Here is a 22,709-nt window from a genome sequence, read left to right on the forward strand (position 1 = left end):
GTGTTATTGCCAGTAAAGATAAAGCTAATAATTTTTGCCTATTAACCTTACATCCACATACTGTATCAAAATTCCCTGTTAAACCTATTAGTTTTCTTAACTTACTGCTTTTTTAAGCTATCATATCAGTAGGATAAAAAATAATTGTACCCTTCTTTTTTATAGTAGCTATTGAAATTTATTTCCACTTTGTTGTCTTAGTGTGGTCAATATAGTACAAAGTCTTGGTGGGCAACATTATGAAGGGCAGCATAATTACAACTTAGATAAGGACTTAAAGTTATAAACATAAATATTATGGAGAAAATAAATACGTTATTATATTAGAATTAAACATAAAAGGATTTAGCAATGCTATGTTTCAACTGTATAGTTCATTACAGACTACAAAAGAACTTTAACAAAGAAAAATGCCTCAAGGTCTCTCACTAAGGGATCTATCAGGGGAGTCATATTACCAACCAAAATCTCTGTGTGGATAAAGCTGTTTAGTTCCTCTAGCACCTAGATAATTGATCTTTGATGATATTTTTCATTAGAAGCAACCCTGTTCTTTGGGGCATGGGAAAAATCAAGATGGGCCTAGAAAATGTTGTTGCTAGAAAATCAGGATGCTTTTAAAATGTCTGAGATAGTGTTGAAAACACACAGAAATGTCTAAAGGGGTTTTCACTGGCCAATTAGAATACGAGTATCAGAAGGAAAATAATGCGAGTTGACTGGAACAGGTTGCATTTGGGGGAAAAAAATCCATCTATAATGATACTCAAAAAGAAAAATAGAAAGATAAATGTAAGAATTGATTAATTTACATAGTTTCAATTAGAGAAGAGTGTTGATTTGTGCAGCTATTCTATTTATTCTAAGTGTCTTTTTGTTTATAGAGATTATATACATATTTTCTCTGCCAGTCTAAGCAGAGTAGATAGAGAAAACTGGAAATAGACTGAGTAATATCAGAGAATTTTGCAAAAAAAAAAAAAAAAAAAAGACCATTATCTATTTGAAAGAAACTTTACATAACTTCTTTTTTTGAGACAGCATCTTGCCATGTTGTTCAGGTTGACTTGGAACTCCTGGCCTAAAGAAATCCTCCTGTCTTGGTTTCCCAAATTTCTGAATTACAGATGTGAGCCACCGTGTCCAGCCTATATAGTTTCTCAAGAATATTAAAAAATAAACAAGTGAAAAAGGGTGGTATATTCTTTGATATAAAGACTCAATATCATAAAAGTATCATTTCTCCCAATTTAGTCTATAAATTTATTATGATCCTAATAAAAATAAAGGTTGTTTTATTTTGTTGGATCAAGAAATCTATTTCTAAAGTTGATAAGAAAATTTAAAAAAAAATAAAAAAGAATGTTAAAAGTATATTCCTGAAATATATTAAAACAAATTTTTAACAAATAATAAGTTTAAAAGTTTGGAAAGTGTCAGAAAAATATGCAAATTCTAAAAAGTCTTCATAAATGATTTAAAAATAACTATTCATGAATGGTATTAGATAACAGGGTAATAGTTTGGAAAGTTATAAACTTTGATCCCAAATGTACCAATTACATTTCAAAAAAAATTTTTAAATATACCATATTTTATTAATCCACTCATGGATTGATAGGCACTTGGGTTGTTTCCACATCCTTGCTATAGTGAATTGTGCTGCCATAAACATTCCAGTGCAGATGTCTTTATTATAGAATGACTTTTGTTCCTTTGGGTAGATGCCTAATAGTGGTATTGCTGGATCAAATGGTAGTTCTACCTGTGGCTCTTTGAGGTATTTCCAAATTCTTTTCTACAGAGGTTGCACTAATTTGCAATCCCACCAGCAGTGTAAGGGTGTTCCTATCTCTCCACATCCTTGCCAGCATTTGTTGCTTTGGGATTTTTTGATACAGGCCAATCTTACTGGAGTTAGGTGATATCTCATTGTGGTTTTGATTTGCATTTCCCTAATGATTAGAGATGTTGAGTATTTTTTATATGTTTGCTTGCCATTATTCTGTATTCTTTAGAAAAGTTTCTGTTCATGTCCTTCACCCATTTATTGATAGGGTTGTTTGATTTTTTTCTTGTTGATTTTTTTGAGTTCTAGATAGATTCTTGTTATCAGCCGTTTATCAGATGTGTAGAGAACAGATATTTTCTCCCTTTCTGTAGGTTGTCTATTCCCTCTAATGATAGTTTCCTTGGCTGTACAAAAGCTTTTCAATTTGATCAGGTCACATTTATTTACTTTTGTAGCTGCTGTGATTGCTTTGGGGGTCTTCTTCATAAATTCTTTGCCTAGGCCAATGTCTGAGAGAGTCTTCCCTACATTTTCTTCTAGGATTCTTAATGTTCAGAGTTAATCCTAAGTCTGTTATCCATCTAGAATTGATTTTCATACGAAGTGAGAGGTGGGGATCCAGTTTTCCCAGCACCATTTTTTGAAAAGGGATTCTTTTCCCCAATGTATATTTTTGTCTGCTTTGTCAAAGATTAGATGACAATATACAGATAGTTTCAACTCTGGATTCTCAGTCCTGTTCCTAAGGTCTACATCTCTATTCTTGTGCCAGTACCATGCTGTTTTAGTTACCATAGCCTTGTAGTACAGATTGAAGTCTGGTAGACTGATACCTCCCTGTTTGTTCTTTTTGCTTAAGATTGCTTTGGCTATAAGAGGTCTTCTCTGGTTCCATAAAAAGTGTAGAATTATTTTTTCTAAATCTATAAAGAATGATGCTGGTACTTTGATAGGGATTGCATTAATTCTGTGGATCACTTTAGGTAGTATGACTATTTTAACAATGTTGATTCTACCAATCCATGAGCAAGGTAGATTTTTCCATCTGTTTACATCTTCTACAATTTCTTTTCTTAGTGCTTCATAGTTCTCCCTGTATATATCTCTCACCTCTTTCATTAAATGTATACCTAGGTATTTGATTTTCTTTGAAGGTATTGTAAAATGTACTGTGTTTTTTATTTGAATTTTGACTTGACCGTTATTGGCATATAAGAGTGCCTCTTTTTTGTGTATATTAATTTTGTATCCTGAGACTTTACTGAATTCATTTATCAATTCCATGAGTCTCTTGGTTGGATCCTTGGGGTTTTCTAGATATAATATCACATCATCAGCAAAGAGTGAAAGTTTGATCTCTTCTACCCCCATTAGGATGCCCTTAATTCCTCTCTCTTGTCTAATTGCTCTAGCAAGGACTTCCAGCACCCTGTTGAATAGAAGTGGGGATAGTGGGCATCCTTGTCTAGTTCCAGATCTAAATGGAAATGGTTTCAATTTTTCCCCATTCAGAATGATATTGGCTGTGGGTTTATCATATATGGCTTTGATAATTTTAAGGTATGTTCCATCTATGCCTATTTGCTAAGAGTTTTTATCATAAAGGTATGTTGGACTTTGTCAAATGCTTTTTCTGCATCAATGGAGAGAATTATATGGCTTTGTTCTTGCTTTTATTCTATTCTATTTGAAACTATTCTTTCAAATAGTTTTAGAAACTCCCCTGGAGAACAGAAGAATCTGTCTGCTATTTGGTAAAAGGCATCTGTATAACTACCCGGACTTCATTTCTTTAATAGGATTGGGGACTATTCTGGATTTCTACTTTATCTTGAGTTAATTTTAGAAAATTATAGTTTTCTATGGAATTGTTAATTTTATCAATGTCTTTATTCTATAATTGTTATGTAACAAACCAACCCCAAACCTAGCAGATTAAAACAACACAATAATTTATTGTGCTGACTAATCTTCCATTTGGTCAGGGTTTAGTTGAATGGCTTGTTTCTGCTTCACATGGCATTAGCTGGAGAGACAACTGAAGTTGAATGGCTCACTTCCAACATGGCTCACTCACATGGCTGGTAAGAGCTGCTGGGACCTGAGCCTGGGCTGTTGGACTGAGCCCTCAGTTATTCTCCATGTGGGCATCTCCACAGAATTGCTTGGACTCAATAAAGGAAGGTGGACTGGTTCCAGCATAAGTGTTCCAGGAGACAGGAAGTGGAAGCTGCCAGTCTCCTAACATCTGAGTCCAGAAAGGAGCACACCATCATTTCTCCAGTGAAATCATTACAGAACCCCATTAGAATTAGGGCAATAAACATAGATGTCTTGATAGGAATGTCAAGAAATCTTTAGCCTATCACATCAACTTACTTGTATGAAATTATTCATATAGTTTTGTTACCTTTTAAATATTTACACAGTAACACTTCAGATCCATCCTACATACTTTGATGTGTAGTCTATTTATAATGATTATTACTTTCTAATTTCCATTATGATTTTATTCTTGGACCCATTATTTAGAAAGACATTTTAAATATCTAGTTAGATTTCCTTTCAACTATTTTTATAATGAATTTATAATCTAGTTGTATTGTGGTCAGAAAGCTGATGTATGATACTATCTCTTGGATGTTTTTGAAACTTCTTTCCAGGCCTAATAATGTAAGTTCAGTATTCATAAATGATTCAGATGTACTTGAAAAAAATATATATATTATCAAATCATTAGTTGTAGTTACATATATATGTGTGCAAATTATAAAATGTGGACTTGAAGGAAGACAAATTACTCAAAGAGACCCTTTTGCTCAATCAACTAGAGAAAAAAAAGTTGCTCCTTTTAGTAGTTTCTGGGTATTTCAACCAAAAAGAAATATAATATAGGGAGTTAGGTACCTCCAAAACAATTAGAAGGCCTGACAGATTAAAGATCAAAAAAAATTATTGCTAGTTTTTAGGAAATCAAAGCACTATAGAAATGGCTGAAAACTATTATAATTTCAGCTTCATACATTCCTGAGGTGGGTGATTCACCAAAGACCCAGATGTGTCTATTGTCTACCAAATCCCACCCACTATCACTGTCTACAGAGCAGTAAACTCTTCCGCTGATCCTCTCTTCAAAATGTCATAGGACTTCTCACGGTAAAATCTAAACCAGAAATCTTAAGGCAAAAAATCTCAGGAAATATGCTTGCCACATTTCCTGTCCCTGAAAACCAAAAGAAAGGATAAAAAGAATGGCGATGAATACTGGTTACAAAAACAAGAAAGGAAAACCACCAAACCCCACAATATACAGCACAGTAGACCAACTTAAAGGGAGGTACTCTTTCTACCATTAGTGCACATGACTTAGAGACCTGGGTTTTAGTTCCCATGTGGGCCCTGTCATCAAGTTTGCATAAGATACAATTCCACTGCTCAACCTTATTAATTTTATAGTTCAAATAATCTCCACTTTTACTGATTTGTGGCTGCTCTGTCCTTCAATTAATAAGACAATTATAATCCTTCAATGTGATGTAGATTTATTCTTTTCTTATAATTTTATCAAATTTATATATTTTAAAGCCACCAGGTACATACAATTTTAAGCTTGCTATATCTTCCTGGTGATGAATAGTTCATCAATGTAGCGATCCTATTTATTTCCAATAATACCTTTTTTTTTTGCCCTCAAATCTGTTTTGTCTGAGGTTAAAATAGACACACCAGCTTTCTTTTAATAGTATTTGACTGCAATCTCTTCTTCTGTCTTGTAACTTTCAGTTTTTCTTTGTTCTTATGGTTTAGGTTGATGTCTTATAAATAGCATAAAGATACGTTTTGTGGGATTTTTTTCAGTCTGAAAATTCGTATCTCTACCTGAAAAATTTGTACACTTACCATGATAACCTATTTGCTTGGATTAATTTCTACCATATTATTTGTCTTACTTTTCTGTTTTGTTCTCATTTCTTGTATTCATTTCCAAAGATTGAGTTTCTTTTTTGTTGTTGTCTTCTCTTTAAAATATTCCTATACTAGTTTAGAAGGTGAACATTCTGCTTCTGTTAAATATTTGGGTGTTTACCTTACCATTTTAACATGCCAACTTAACTATTTCAAATTTTAAACAATATATTATCCCTCCCAAATAATACAATTAGATAGCATAGTTATAACTGTTTAAGGCCAATCACTACCTCCATAAATTACCTTCTATTTTTTTCTAGTATTTTAGTTCTATCCTTTCTAATCTCCAAAATTAGATATTACTATTGATGTTGTTGTTTATATTTCAGATTGGTTTGGATTTCCCCATTGGTTTTCTGTCTCCAATAAATAGCACATCTCCTTCTTATGCAGGTTCTGAACTAATTAAAAGAAAATCAAAAAAGAGTCAAACATGGGAAACAAAATAGAACTAATATTCTTGAATGTGGCTTAAATCTATGGGCCAGTGGGCTTTATGATACTGAGCCAAAGAATGAGACAAATTTACCCACAGCAGCCATGAATATGGTAGACATCTCTATGTGGGACCTATGCCCCTGCAAAACATGGATGAAGGAACAAAGTGGAACATGTGCTTCCTGCAAGCAATTAGGCATCTATCTGATCGCAAACACTATGAAACAAATGAGGAAACCAATCACTCTAGTACCAATACTAATTATAGGTTAAGTGCCTCATAATAGTAAGTTTTATAATCAGTGTCAAAATACTCCATAGTCTGTCTGTTTTTAAGGATTTGAAGTATTTAATAAAGTCAAAAATTTGACTCTATTTTCTAATCTTTAAAGTATTTACAAAAAGTTGATGAGTACTCTTTTATAATTTTTAATTTATAAGTTTTGATATATTAGTTATGCAAGTACTGAAGTTTTAGATGAATTCTATTATATAAATGTATAATAAATTTAGCATTGAATGAAGTGATAATATAGTAAATAATTTTCACATATAAAACCCCTGGAACATTTAAAGATCCTGGCAACAATTATAATTCTCAAACGTCAAATAGTATTGAGCAACACTTACAAGAATGGCCACGTGTCTTATCCATGTTTTTAATGGAATGGTGTAAGAGTTTCATGTTAGAAGAATTTTGCTGTTTATTTATTTGGCGACTTATTATATTTAGGTTAATTTATAAGAAATTTCCTTTGAAGGTAATTTTATTGAGAGATTTTCAGGTCTTTTTGCAGAATCTTACCAAATGCCTTTTTATCTGTTTAAATTACCATATCATTTTTCTCCTTTAATGTGTTGATATAATGCATTTTCTTGGCAGATTTCCTGATATTGAACTATCTTTGCATTACTCAAATTATTCCTACTTGTTCATCCTGTATTTTGTATTTATATGCAAATAAATTTTACTTGATCATACTGTATTACATAGAGATTTTTTTCCTTCTGCATTCATAGGTGAAAGCTGCTTATAGAGTTTTGTGCTCTCTTTACCAGAGTTTAAGGTTCTTGTCACTTCATAAAATGAATCTGGACAGTTTCTGATTTAGTTAACATCAGAACTATCTAATCCTTAAAGGATTGGTAGATCTTAGCTGTGAAATCATCTTAGTGTTTGTCATGATGTTTAATTTTATTTTTTAATTTTAGAATGTTAATTACCTTTCCAATCTCTTCTATGATAATTATTCTTTACATTTTCTACTTCTTGGATAAATTTGAGTATATTTCATTGGGGTTTTCAAATTCTGTGCTATTAAGTTGAATACAGTATTCTTATAATTTGTGTCATCTCTTTCACTGCTACAATTATTTTCCTATTCAATTTTCATATATTTTTGTATGCACGCTTCATACTTTTTGATAACTAAATTCACAAGGGTTGTTTCTCAATTTCTTTCTTTTCAATCTTTGTTCTTATGTTATAAAGGTATTTAACACTATACATCTTCCTCTGATTAAGCTTTTTGCTGTGTCTTGTAAGTTTGCCATAACATATTGTCATTTGATTGCTGTGCAAATGGTTCAGAATTTTAGTTTTGGTATACTCTTAGAGAAAAGGCTGTATAAGAGGCTTAATTTTGACATAATTAAATTATTTAGTCACATTTTTATGTTGTTTAATTTTACTAAACTATTATAAAAAATATAACTTGCCATGCCTCTTCTCTTTTACTATGTGTTAAGATTTTCTTTGTACTAAATAATTGGTGGATTTTGTATATGTTCTAAGGGCACATGGCACAATTATATTCCCTTTTTTTAAAGGATGTTAAGATGTACAAGTATTTATAAAATAGTCTTGATTGTATTATTTAATTCTGTTTTTACTTCTTTCTAATAAATTTCTACTATTTACTAGACTATTTAAAGATTTCAATTAAAATATCCTAGTAAAAGAGTATATTAATCAAGTTTTTATATTTCTAATACTTCTCACTTTATATATTTAGATGTACTGCTGTTTGGCCCTGAAAGATTTATGACTGTCATATCTTCCTTATAAATTATAGCTCTAGGGATCACATAATCTCTTTATCCTGTTTAGTCTTTTTATTCTTAGATTTTACCCTGTTTAATATTCATACTGAATCCCTGTTTTCTTTTTATTTGCATTTCTTAGTATCTGTTAGCTCATTCCATTATTTTTCAACCTGTCTGTATAGCTCTTGTAAGCCATATATAACTGGATTTTGACTTGCAACACAATATTATAGTGTCTATCTTTTATTAGCTGAAATCAGCTGCCTTACAACATTGAGTATACCTACTGATAATGCTTTATTTTATTCCTTCACTTTGTATTTATTATTTTGTTTCCTTTTTTAAATAAGTTTTTTAAATTATAGCTATTTGAAATTATAACTATTCCTCTATCCCCTTGACAATATGTAAACTCTGTATTTTTTCTTTTCTCTAGCGTTTACCTTATTTCCAAATTCTCATATTCAAATATGTTTTTCTATTATTAATATACCAACTATTCAACTATAATTTACCAACTATTTTTTTCACAAAGATGCTCAATTTCCCTCCCAGTTTCCTACCCTCATGCCAATGGGATGAGACTTTTAGAACACCGTTGTGTTTTTTCTTATCACTCAGTTCATCTCATATCCTGGGTTATGCTATGATAGTTTCATACTTTTACTTCAACTCTATTACCTTGCTGCATGTCTTTGTATTTTGAGAATTCTTTTTTCTGGCTTAAATATAATCCATCACTTACTATTCATTTACAGAGAGAGAGAGAGAGAGAGAGAGAGAGAGAAGGAGAGGAAGTCTGATTTGTTATGTGTTATTTAGTTAGAGTATGTTCTTGAGTATTTTCATCAGATTATATGTATGTATAGGTGATATATTCTCTTTTCACAAATATTTGTCCTTCACCCTAGTAGTTGAATATCTTGACTGGGTATAGGATTCTTAAGTTGTAATCCATTGATCCATTTTCTTAATGTAATTTCACCACTTGGCTGACATCCAGTGTTGAAGATTTTAAAAGTCCAAGCCAGCTGAATATTTTTTCTTTTAAAGTAACCCATACTTTCCATCTTAAACCTTATAAAACTTTCTCTTTATTCTTGAGTTAGGAATGTTACCCAGGTATGTCCATGTGTATCTATTTTCTTATCCATCTTGCCTGCAACTTAGTGAGCTATTTCATTTATATATATTTGATTCTTTATTTGACTCAGAGACATTTTCCTCTAAAATTATTTAATTATTTCCTCTTCTCCATCTGTTCCATTTTTTTTTCTTCTGGGACTCCCATTATTGCTATATTGGGTTGTCTGTATCTTTTTTCTAAGTATCTGATCTTCCCCACTAGATATATATTTCTTTGATCTTTTCTTCTGTATTTTAAGTTATTGCTTGATTTTCGAGACCACTAATTCAAGTTTCAACAGTGACTTCTTCAACTACAATTCTGAGATAATAATTTCCAATCTTTTTAAAAAAAAATTACAGGAAGAATCAAATATGTTGCCAGAGGGTTAGTACAGGGCAGGTAACACTGTGAGATTTAAAATATACATCAAACAGTTAACACCAGGCAAAGTTTTCAGTTAGTTATAGGAGTTTGATATTAGTGTCCCATTCTATGAGGGACTGGAGTACTAAACAAATTACTAAGAAATGAACATGTGCAAGAGGTATGTGATTCAAAAACAAACCAGTAATCAAAGCTAGAGTAAAAGTAAGGAGTGCCTACTGAAAATTTGGCAAAAGTCCTGTCATTAATGTAGAGGCCGAAGTTTGAAATTCGGCAATTAGGAAGTTTGACTTGTTGCTCTGTCTAAAGGATGGGCTAATACTATTTGGAGAATGAGATGATGAAGAACACCTGAAGATCCAGGTGTAGCAAGAGTCTGAGAATTAAACTGGCTTTGTCTTCTTCTAGAATAATATTATACTCTAAAAACCACAAAGTAGTGTATTTGGGGTTTGGAGAGCAGATGAGCCCTTATTTATAAGAGGCCAGGCATGTGTGTTATTTCCAAGTGAGGAGATGGGATGTCATTCTACTGATAGTAGAAACCTCTGCCCAACAATTTTGGAGTTTTCCCTTCTCGTTCTAGTAGCAGGAAGTACAGAGGCTGGAGTAGTCAAAGTGTACCGTCTCTATGGATATCTGGAATAAGTTGAGGGGTCAATTGGACAAAGAAAGCAAAATAACCATAGGGAAAATGGAGTTCGTAGAACTTTTTTTTTTTTTTTTTTTGAGACAGGGTCTCACTTTGTTGCCCAGGCTGAAGTTCAGCGGTGTGATCATAACTCACCGCAACTTCAAACTCCTGGGCTCAAGTCATCCCCCCACCTCAGCCTCCTGAGTATCTGGAACAACCAATACATACCATGATACCTGGTTATATTTTAAATTTTTTTGTAGAGGTGGGGTGCCATTATGTTGCTCAGGCTGATCTCAAGCTATCCTCCTGCCTTGGCCTCCCAAAGCTTTGGTGAGCCAGCACACCAGGCCTAGTTCACAGAACCTTTAATGCTACAGCTTCTATTCAACATGATGAGAGGAAACAAGCCACCCTATGGTGGGAACAGAGGACAAATCTCACCCAAGCCAGAGAGTATTGGCCTGTGTAGAAAAGAGCCGGTAGGAGAAACATTTGTTAAGTGTCATCAGAATTAACATAAAGGTCAAGTAGAATGAGAGTAGAGAGGAACACCTGAGAAACAATTTAAAAAATAATCAATACCCTGGACACTTAGAGGAATTCTGAAGTCATGAACACCAAGCTGGCAGGCATGTTTTTGCTGAGAGAACCAGTGAGAGAAAACAGAAGGATGATGTCCTGATGGAGTAAGGATGGCTTTTTTCATCCATCTGACAAGCATATGCTTCATGTGCTGTGATCTGTGGCTGTCTCTAGGGCTTTGATCAGTTATGAATGTTATTTTATCATATGCATGACCTGTGGGGAAAAAAATCCTATATAAATGATTGGGATTGCTGCAACATGCACTTCACAGCTGCATCCAGTTTGTAAATAATTGAACAAGATTTTCTTGCCAGGGCCTCCCTCCCAGGTGAATTCAATATAGGACATGTAAAATAAAAAGTTAGCTCATGCAGTTCCATCTGGGCTTGTTATCATGTGAAGGCCATCTTGTAATGAAGAATACTCAAGAATGACATCTGAAACAATAGTTCCTCAGGTTGATGAGCTCAGTAATGAATTGCTCTGTTATTTCCTCCCAGGACTGATTAAAATAGCACTTGAGTTCCTGTATATACTGAAGTACTTGTAAATGAAGCAAACAGATATCTGGTGAAAACAAGGCAGGGCACAGTCACACAGGGGTCAATGTCTTTATGGCGAAACCAAATCCCCTCAATAAACTCATGAATAAAAGTATCTCTTTCGTATTGAAGAATTCTGATTTTAGAAGGGAGGCTTCTCTTGAAGTCGGTTGATGGCAACTTCTATCTACTGTTAACTAGATCAATCTTAGGACTCTATTATTTGTATTAGTTGCTTTCTCATGAATAGAGTCTGTCAGGGTATATGTCTTACTAATTACTTAAGAATTACTTACAAGCACCCACTGTGTTAAAATTTTTGATTCAGTGGATGAAAAACAGTTGAATCAGAACTAACCCTCACCAGGAAAAGCACACAGACAGTTAAGATGATAATATTCATTACTCAGCAGAATATGCTATATTGTGATATATTTCATAAGTATAAAATATTATAAAAAGTTTATTCTTGTCCTTTGTTTTTAAGCTAAAGAGAGATTAGGATAGGATATTTGAACCAGATTTTTTTTTTAAAAATGTAAGATCTACTTATGCAAGAATAGATAGTATAAGGGAGAAAACCCAGGGATCAAAGAAATGAGAGATAAATAAATAATTAGTAGAATTATAAAATTTAAAGAGAACATAAGGGGACATTTGCTTTAAATGATGTGTAAAATATCTTGACCCAAAATTATCTCTTAGTTTATGAAACATTTTATTATTGTTTGTGATAAAGTGCCTTTTTTTATATATACTGTATGTATTTGTGAACCCTTAAAGATGGGAATCATGTATATCTTTATATCACCACAGAAAATGCTTAGTATGTGGTCGGACAGCAAAAAATGTTTTTCCAGGTCAGAATACACATGTGGAAGAGAATGGTCTTAGAAATGATGGGTGTGAGACACCTCCTCTCATTACTTTTTGTTCTTTTTTCACATTTTAATAACAAGATTTGATTTCTGCATCTCTTCATTCTCCTTAGTTTCTTTTATCCATTTTATTGCAGTTCTTAAAAATGCACATCTCATTATTTTCTTCAATTTTCATGTGACATGACATCATTTCCTTCATGCCCCTCATTAGATTATTTAACGTGCTCATCTCATTACACCTTTCCTATCTTGCATCTCATTACAAACTCCTTAAACATGCACATCTCATTACACAGTCCTTACATATCTCATTACATGAGTCTGTTTTTGGATCTCATTGTCATTTCATTTCTGCATCTTATTACATTAAAACCTAGTTCCCATTATATCTTACATATTTTGAAAATGTATATACTTTCCCTTCCTTCCTTTACGCATCTAATTATCCTGCTTCTCCTTTATGTGACCAGCTCATTACACTTTTCCTTTCACCCATCTCATTTCAGCCCTGAAGGATGCCCATCTTACAGGACACTTCCTAAGACATGGCTCATTAAACCATCTCACGGAGTTGCCTCATTATAGCTTTTTAATATATACATCGTATTACATAGAACTCTTCATGAATCTCATTACAGCCTGGAAGGTGCACATCTTACTGTCCTATCTTATGCATCTTGCCACAGCATCACAACTGCACATCTCATTAAAATATTTATTATTTAACATATCCCTTTGTTATTGACTCCTCACACTCTTCTATTCACTAATATTTCAGCACTTCATTACATTTTCGCATTTTATGTATAACAAGAATGACAATATATCTTTCAAAAAAGGGTTTTCTTAAATTGTGTTTCATACCATCTTTATTTTATTACACCAATGCTTCCCAAACTGGTGCCCTGGGGATGTTAACAGATATACAGTAACAATAAGTTCAAATAAGTTTGGGTTAGTAAAAAGCTTATAAGTTTACATGGGCTACTAAAAATTAATCAAATGAAAAACTTGCATTCTTACTTCAGGAATTCTTAGAGTTTTTATACGCTATTGAGAATTATTAATATTCATGAAGGAGGTCTGGCCTGTAGCATTTCTCAATTGGATTGGCCACAGTTTATTTACAGCCTATATATACACTGCTCCCAGAACTTGTGTCCCATAGAGCACAATTTATCATGCATCATATTTTATATACATACATGCATATATTCATATCTATATACAGTTCTATGTTTACCGCTACTTATTTACAGTTCTGCTTTGCTTTTTAGAACTAATGACACTTGTGTAAGTGATTCATTCACTAATACCTCATCAGAATGGTTCCCAGACTTTTGTAGGTACCAGAGTCACCTGAGGAACATGGTAAAAATGCAAAGATCCACCCTATTTCAGCAAGCCTGGGCCTTGGTGTTACTAGCTCTCCAGGTGATTCTGATACCAATCAAAGTTTGGGAATCATGGCCTTATTGAGTGCTTACTGTATCAGGCTCTATGTGAGGATACAAAAAGATGAATAAATATATAAGACATGGGCCCTGACCATGAAATCATAACAATTCAATGATAATAGCTACTTTCTTTCTCCTTAGTCACTAGAAAAAGGTATGCAGGTACTTTCTCACCAAGAGTTGGGCTACTGATCCACTTAAGTGCTAACAATAGATGGAAGCTGTTTGCATAGTGTTCCAACACCAGCTTTGGCATCAAACAGACCTGGATTTGAATCCCTTTTCCACCAATATCTGATGATCTTAGGGAAAGATACAATACCTCTCTTGGTATCAATTTCTTCAACTATAAAATGGGTTAATACTTCTTCATATCATTATCATTAGACATAAATGAGCTTAGTATATAGAAAATTCTTATCACTATCTCTTTCAGAGTGGCTCCTCAATAAATAATAGCTATTATCAATAACTTTATTTTGACCCTCCCGTGTCACACTAAGGCCAATGCCTTTGGAAACTACTACTGTGTATCAACTGATCCTCAGATCACAGAAGTAAAACATTAAATGAAGATACATAATCTCCCTACATGATCAAAGGAGATTTACCTAAACACCACAAGTTTGCCCATGTTGTAGAAACCTTGGCAGATCTGAGCATATATGGTAGATTACAATATTGTTGTACGATAGAAACTCAGAAGTTACACAATCATACATGCATTAAAAATGGTGTGGTAATGACCTAGAAGATACAAAACCTTAGTGCATGTCTCCAAAGTTGAGTGGTCTTACACAAGTTGTTTCAATTCTAACAGTCTTAATTACTTATCACCTGTACAAATGACACTACTAATCTTTATGGTGACTATCTCAGCAAACAATTGTAGTCATTGCATGAAATCATCCATGTGCAAATATATTATATAAAATAGTTAATACAACCCTAAAAAGAAAATTCATCATTATTTCACAGCATTTACCAGAAAAGTTAGCTCCCATGGGAATCTCAGTTAATTACAAGTATATTTACAATGTGGTCTCTAGTTAGCATATCTGCTCTTTTAATGATTCAAACTGTGGGACTCAGACATAGATAGATAGATTCTGATTCACAAGATATTAGATGATGTCAACGCAAGGGTAACTAACTGTAAAAGCCACCATTCTCTATCCCCAACGTGATGTGGTACAGCTGATAAAGAATTCTAGAGGAGTGGTTCTCAAACTTGCCTGCAATTTGAAATCAACTGGGGAGCTTTAAAAACTACTGGTGCCTGGATCCCACCAACAAAGAGTCTAAATTAATTGATATGTGATGTGGTCTGGGAATCTGAATTTTTATAAGCCCCTCACCTAATTCTAATACGCAATAAAGCTGAAGGACCACTGCTCTTTCAATTCACAAGACCTTATGGCTCTACTACCTGTTCTTCATTTGAAGTAGGGATTGAGCTTAAAATCCATTTCTAAATGCTCAGTCTTCCTAAGGATTCCCAGTGGTCTCCTTTGGAACCTATATTTCTTCCTAATTACTCTAGAGCTCTTCAAAATACTGACATTAGTCCCTGTTCGTTCTCAGAAGTATTTGCTCCTACTGTTAGGTGATTTCTGGACTGGGGGTGAGGAATAACTTTCTTTCACTGGCCTCTCGGTTTCCTACCCAGCACTTTGTGTACTGCTGGCACATACAGCTCATGAATACCTGGTGATTGACTAAACTCTGGTTATGAATATTGCCAAGATTAGATTTTAATTACATATACTAATTTGCATTATCTGTAAGAAGAAAATTAAAACTGTGACTTACTTCCTTTACGAGCCAATTACAAACTTAAACTGAGAAAGCATTTCCTGCTAGGAGACCTACATTCTTTTGGTGGGCATCTTCATACTCTGAGCTCCAAGGATGACTTTAGATTAATTCTAAATGTAAAAATGTGTTTTCTCTTAAAGTTATGATTATTTCCAATTAGGAAAAATGTTGGCAGGATCTAGAGTGTATCTGGTTGTAGAGAACTACTTCCAGGCTTATCTCTGCTCTATATTATATTTTCCATATGATAGAAATTGCATTAATACACTGGCCTTACATAATACAGCGTTTCTCAAAAATTTTCAAGTGTGGCTCCCCAATGCTACAAACTTACCAAAATCACATAAAAATAACATATAAGTAAATATTCTGAATAAAATATGAATAAATGAAATCCTCATTTCAAAATACTCAATAGTCTAATCCCAACTGAAAACAAAAAACAAAAATAAGATTGGATAAGAAATAAAGGGAAAACAAAAACAAAAAGATGTGATAAGAAATTTTAAGACTATGCTAATCAAATCCATGATGAAAATAAGACAAACAAAATGACTTATATGTGCACATATAGTAGTAACATTCATCAGGTGTCAGGGAGGTGGGAGGGGGGAGGAGAGGATGGGTGTGCACCATCTGGGGGATGAACACACTTGAAGCTCTGACTCAGGCAGGGCAAAGGCAATATATGTAACCTAAACATTTGTATACCCTCTTAATATGCTGAAATAAAAAAAATTTGATGAAATACAGTATGCATGACTAATATTTTAAAGAATTCAAAAATGAAGGAAAACATTTTTAAATTCTTTAAAGCTAAAACACTGATTTTGGAGAAATGCTAGCAACATATCCATTAAAATCAAGAGCAAGATAAATATGTTTAATAGTTGATATTTATTTAACATGGTTTTAAAAGTTCTGGCCAATATAATGAGATGAAGCAAAAACAATAAAATATATATACATATATATATATATGAAAGTAAGTTTCAAAAATAAAGATCTTTCACAGATGATACAATTTTCTACATTGAAAACCTGAGATAAAACTTCGTATCTCATGATTGGACTACTGCAATATAAATTTACAAAAATTAATATGTTCACTGGCTATCACAGCACTATCCAGTCCAAATAAATAGAAAAAAATCAATTTTCTATAAGTTTAAAATATACAGTATTGGAAATAATTTTAACAAATGTGAAATACTATTGTATCTGCTAGTTATATATATAGCTGCTAATAGATTGGGTTTCTATCTTATGTATTTACTACCGTCAATATGAATTTGTTCTTCTCATGGGATTGCCAAAAACTAAACACATAACATAAGAACTTGGCATGTAAACAAAGGGAGTTTAATTAATTTGATCCAAACATAAAAGTCAAACTTAAAAGGCATATGATTTAAGCAAAGATGGGTTCCAGTTTGTGGTGACTTCATTGGCTGACAGTGTCTCCCTTTGAACCATTCCAAGGTGTTCTCCTTTAGCCACTGCTACATAATGACATGGTTCAGCATCCATAACCCAAAGTGCAGCCAAATAAAAGAACTTGTATTCTGATGGTACAGTGACATTTGAACCCATAAGCCCCAACTCTAGTGAATTTATGAATATGTTAGAGTCCCATGTAGTAAATGGGGCCATGCATTAATGCCTCTGTTCTTAGCTTTTCTCAGGCTTATAGGACAGCACTTCCTCAACCCATTTGAAGTTAGGTGAGGATATATGACTCTCTTTGGCCAATGAAATATGAACAGAAGTAACAATGCGTCACCCTGGGTGAAAGAATGTAAGAGCCAGTGTACTATGTACCACCTCACCACTGAAATATCAGAAGCACCCACTGGCTTGGGTCCCTATGTAACTATAATGGCCAAAGTCTCCCAGCCAACCCTCAATGAGAAAGAAATAAATATTTATTAGGCCAGGTGTGGTGGTGGCTCACGCCTGTGGTCGCAGCACTCTGTGAGGCCAAGGCAGGAGAATCACTTGAGCTCAGGAGTTTGAGACCAGCCTGAGCAAGAGCAAGACAGTCTCTACAAAAAATAGAAAAATTAGCCAGGTGCAGCGGTGCATGCTCATAGTCCCAGCTACTCGGGAGGCTGAGGCAGGAGAATCACTGGAGCCAGGAGCTTGAGATTGGAGTGAGCTATGATGATGCCACTGCACTCTATCTAAGCCAGGGTGACAAAAAAACAAACAAAAAAAATTTATTATGTTAATAAAGAAATAGGTTCTAATTATGATATGTCACTGAGATTTGGGGATTTTTTTGTTGTTGTTACTACAGCTTTTGTAGTCCAGGTAGACTGGAGAAAACCCATTTTAGGCTTTTTACAGACCTAGAAGTAGCCATTGGCCACTAATTCAGTCCAAACATATAAGATTTCTACCCAATTGCTATCAAACAAGAAGTTGGTCAAGTGAACTGTTAGAATTTAAGCAGCAAGGAAAAATCTAACTCTGGCCATTGTGTTGCCACATTGTCACCAAAGTCAAATGGGATGTGAAATACTAAGATTAGGATATTACTCAATGAGCTGAAGGTTGTAGAATAATAATAGATTTCTCCTCTTATTCGTTTGCAGAAATATTCCTCCTATATTTCTTTGGACTGAAAGCCAGCCCACTCTTGAAAAGTTGAGGGCACTGTGTCCTGCCTGGAGAAACTGTGTAAAATGCTTGTCTGACAAGGAGGGGAAATATGAAGAAGTTTGGAGAGGTAGGAGAAAAGAGTAGACACAAAGGGATAAGGGAAGTGTATGCACGCTATAGCCTCTTGGATTTTTCCTAGAAGAAAAAATAACTGTTTTTATATAAAAAAGAAAGAAAAAGTAGAGAGATAGGGATAAAATATGTAATAAATGAAAGGGAGTAGAAGAAACAAGTGTAAAAAGATCACTGGGAGGGGGAAGGCTACATAAGGACAAAAATTAAAGAGATTGTTGAATGTCTGCATGGTTTTATAAGTACTTCAAAGATTTTTTCTAATTAGATGAATACTACTGATATAATACTATTCATAAATAACCAGATCACCTTCAGCACCACAAATTACATTTTCTGCTGAGTAGTTTATAATAAATAAATATTCACCAAAAGTGCATGCTTCCTGAGATTGGGTCATTTAGAAACTTCCATTCCATTAAAAGTAAGTTTTAGTTCCCTGACAAAGGCCACTAGCCAAAATGTCAACTGCCTGTCCTAATGGATGACACCTGTAAGTAAAATAAACATATTTTTAATGGAATAGATGGTCAAAGTGACCTTATCTCAAGATAGCAAGCACTTTGGTGAATATTTATTGCTGAATTAAAGAGATCCTAATATGAAAGGATAGTAGTTTTTCTTCATTATCTTTCCTCGCTAGATAAAGGAAGAAATTTTTTAAATGCCCAAATTACCTTTAGAACTTACCAATCATTGACTAAAAACATAATATACATAATAAACACTATGAATAATTTGAAATAAACCTGCCAGGTCAGATTATAAATATTAATATAATGATGATAGAATTAACCACACATCTTTTCAACCAAAAATTCTTATTCCATTTTATCACTGATACCTTTATCTGTATTTATATTTAGTTGGTTTGAAATATATCTTCTACAACATTTAGTTGGTTTAAAATATATTTTCAAACAATATAAATCCAAAGCTATTGCTGATGTGAAACTGAAATGTCAAGCTGTCTTTTTCAAGTTAAAAATAAATTTAGTGATATGGTGTATTTTTAATTTTTAACTGGGGAAAAAGAAACTGTACTTATATCTAATGAATCTGGGTGAAAGATTTCAACTGCTGACAGATGAAGAAATGACCTAAAATATGGTAGTTCATTCAAATTAGTAGAAATCATCCCAAATCTCCCAAGGAAAAACAATGCCAGAAGTTTTCTAATAAGATTTTTTTTTTTGATGTGTTGAGGTAGCTTTACAAAATCTATTATTTTCAGATTATAAAGGATCCTGTAAAATCATGTCATTGCTATCTTTTGTTTTAAAGATTAATAAAGTCCTAGTTGAAAAAATACAAAAGGATTAGCAAGATTCATACCCCAAGATATTTGTAGAACTAGGACCAGAGCCTTGATTCTTTGTGGAGAAAAATACAAGGTACTCCCTTCAAAGTTTTATGCCACTCTGCCTGAATAACACCCATTGTCCTCAAAATTCCTGCTTCATGTGCCATGTTACAGAGATTTCCTGTCTGATCTGTACACAAATGACTTATTACATTAAAAGATCACACTAAAAATATCTTAAAATAGTAATTATTTATCTTTTAGGAATTTAAGAGCAGTTCAGTCAGGGTATCCTGGCTTAGGTATCACATAAAGTTCAGTCAGATGTTGCATTGAGCTGCCATCAACTGAAGACTTGAGCTGAATGATCTGTTCACAGAATCTACTTTGCTCACAGAACTGGCAGATTGCTGCAGGCTATTGCGCAGAACCTTAGTTCCTCTCCACGTTGGCCTGTCCACAGGGTAGCTAGCTTCACCTGGAGTAAGAAATCCAAGAGACCACATCTAAGGCTTCAGTGTATTTTATAACCCAGCCTCAGAAGACATAGTGTTATTTCCACCATATTCTATTGGTCACACAAGACTAGACCTAACTAAACGTAGTCCTAGTCACTCCTAAGTGAGAAGAGACTTATATAAGGGCTTGAAGACCAAGAGGCAGGGATTATTGGGAACAAACTTGACTACCACAGCCAGTTCCATAGTCTCCAATTGTAGCTATCTCCATGAACAAATTTCAATGACCCCTCTATGTCCTTTGTGTTTGGATGAGTAAATGCTATTTGAAGGTACCACATGTTGGGGATGTCCTTCTAAATTTAGGGAATTCTGAGAGAATTCCCATTTATTTGGGGTTGGATAAGCCCCCAACCATTTGTGAGAGTAAGAACTAACCTGTTTTGATTTGACACTCCCAGGGCTTATTAGTTAAACTACAATTCATTTGTTTGGAACTTCTTGAATTTCTCTTTATATTGAGTGTTTACCTGTTTTGGTGTATGGTACGTAAATGTGGAGTCTGTTAATCTCTCTGTCTCTATTATCTTTTCTTCCTGCTTGGAATTTGCTGTCAATGGTATAAAAAGCATAGTCCAAGGTCTGGGAGGTTGAAAGACACCTCCATTGATGGTTCCTCTTGCGGCAGGTTCTAAGGTCTGAGAGGTTAATAGATACCTCCGTGATAAAGTCTAGGAGATTAGAAGACGTCTCTTTCCCAAGGTCTAGGAGATTAAAAGACATCTCCATCTATGGAGGCAACCTGGTCAAGATATGTGGATGCCTACTATTGGAAAGGGAAAGAGAGGTATGGAAACATGATATATACAGATTTATATGGCACTTCAGAGGATCCCATGGCTGGAGTTCTCAATGTATATGTATGTGTTTAGATGTGTTTTATGTACATACATGTATTATATATTATGTCTACGTGGTACCAAAATTGGCTTATGAATAAAAGGAGCTCTCATAAATTAAGTAAATAAACCCAAAGCCTTTTCAAGTTCATGTGAATTTAGTAATCCTTGGTAAATAAGCTGGTTTTTAAAAATTATTGATAAAACAAAAATGTCTTAGAAATTGTTGGCCTACAATTTTGCCTGGGTTTAGTGGTCATTTTCATATTTCAAGTGTCAGGGTTTGACACAAGTTATAAAACCATTAACCCAGCCAAAACAAAATGATATGTGTTTGTATGATTTCTGATAAGTTAGTGTAATGCAAACAACTAAATCTCCTGAGTTAACAGCAAAGTTACCTATGTGTTTAAGATTCTTGCTTAAGTAAATAGTAGGCATGCTTACACAAAAATAAGTGTTACTATTAGAATAAATAAAATTCGAAGTCAACGATAGCATAAAAACAGAAACTTACGAACAAAAGCTTATAAAGGTATTTTGGTTTGGTCTCTTAATTCTAGTTGTTGATGCATTTTCTTCCCTTGTCTTTACTGTCTATGGAAAGGGACACATAAAATCTGTTTAAATCAAATTGGAGGTTTCCCTATGGTCTGACTCACTCTTGATTTTTTTCTGAGTCCTGGTTGCAAGCCAGCCTATTATGTGTACATTGTGTTGCCATAGCAAAGGGTTTTTGCCTAAGAAAATTGAAAAAAAAAAATCCTAAACTGTTAATTTTTGCATTCTTAGAATCTAAAGAAAATCTTGAAACAATCTTGCTCTTTGGAAGTACTATTAATACGTATACTCAAAATTACACTTAAGTAGAAATGTGGTTTGAGACCATTTAGGTTGTTTTTAAAATAGCATGATCTTGATCCTTATGTAAAAATGTTATGACTTGGTGTCATTTGAAATACTAGGGGTTGATGTTAGAGGTTTATTCAGTCTATAGTCAGGTGATGTCACGTCAATAAATTTTATTTTGGGATATCAGTATTTTAAAAATATATATTTAGTTACTATCTTTAAGCAAGATGTGTTCTAAAACTTCTACCATATTGATAGAACTTAATGTTACGTTATTCAGAATAGCAAGTCTTACTAGAATATTTACCTTTGTTATCTTGGTAGGTATTCTTCAGTTTAAAAATAACAATTAGACTGGGTGAGGTGCCTCATGCCTGTAATCCTAGTACTCTGGGAGGCCAAGCAGGAGGACTGCTTGAGGCCAGGAGTTTGAGAACAGCCTGAGCAAAAGCAAGACCCCATGTCTATCCAAAATGGAAAAAAGTAGCTGGGCGTGGTGCGTAAGCCTGTGGTCCCAGCTATGGCAGGGGGTGGGGTGAGGGTGGGAGTACAGTGCTGAGGCAGGAAGATTGAGTCCAGGAGTTTGAGGTTGCAGTGATCTATGATGATGCCACTGAACTCTACCCAGGTGACAGAGTGAGACTCTGTCTCACACACAAAAAAAGTAATAATTAAAACAATTATTATTGTTTCTTGGTCTATATTTTAAAATTCTTTTCCTCCTCTTTTTCCCCAAATTTGTTTAAGAAAATATGTTTAGACATTGAATTTGTTTAGACATTG

General features: G+C 33.8%; 1 long non-coding RNA gene across 2 annotated transcripts in view; it reads right to left on the reverse strand.

Moving 5' to 3' along the window:
• The window catches only part of LOC123650566, a 401,175-nt gene that overhangs the window by 8,331 nt on the left and 370,135 nt on the right, over positions 1–22,709 (reverse strand). The gene's annotated exons all lie outside the window — the stretch shown is intronic.

This window comes from Lemur catta, chromosome 1, assembly GCF_020740605.2.
Source record: "Lemur catta isolate mLemCat1 chromosome 1, mLemCat1.pri, whole genome shotgun sequence".
Taxonomy (NCBI): domain Eukaryota; kingdom Metazoa; phylum Chordata; class Mammalia; order Primates; family Lemuridae; genus Lemur; species Lemur catta.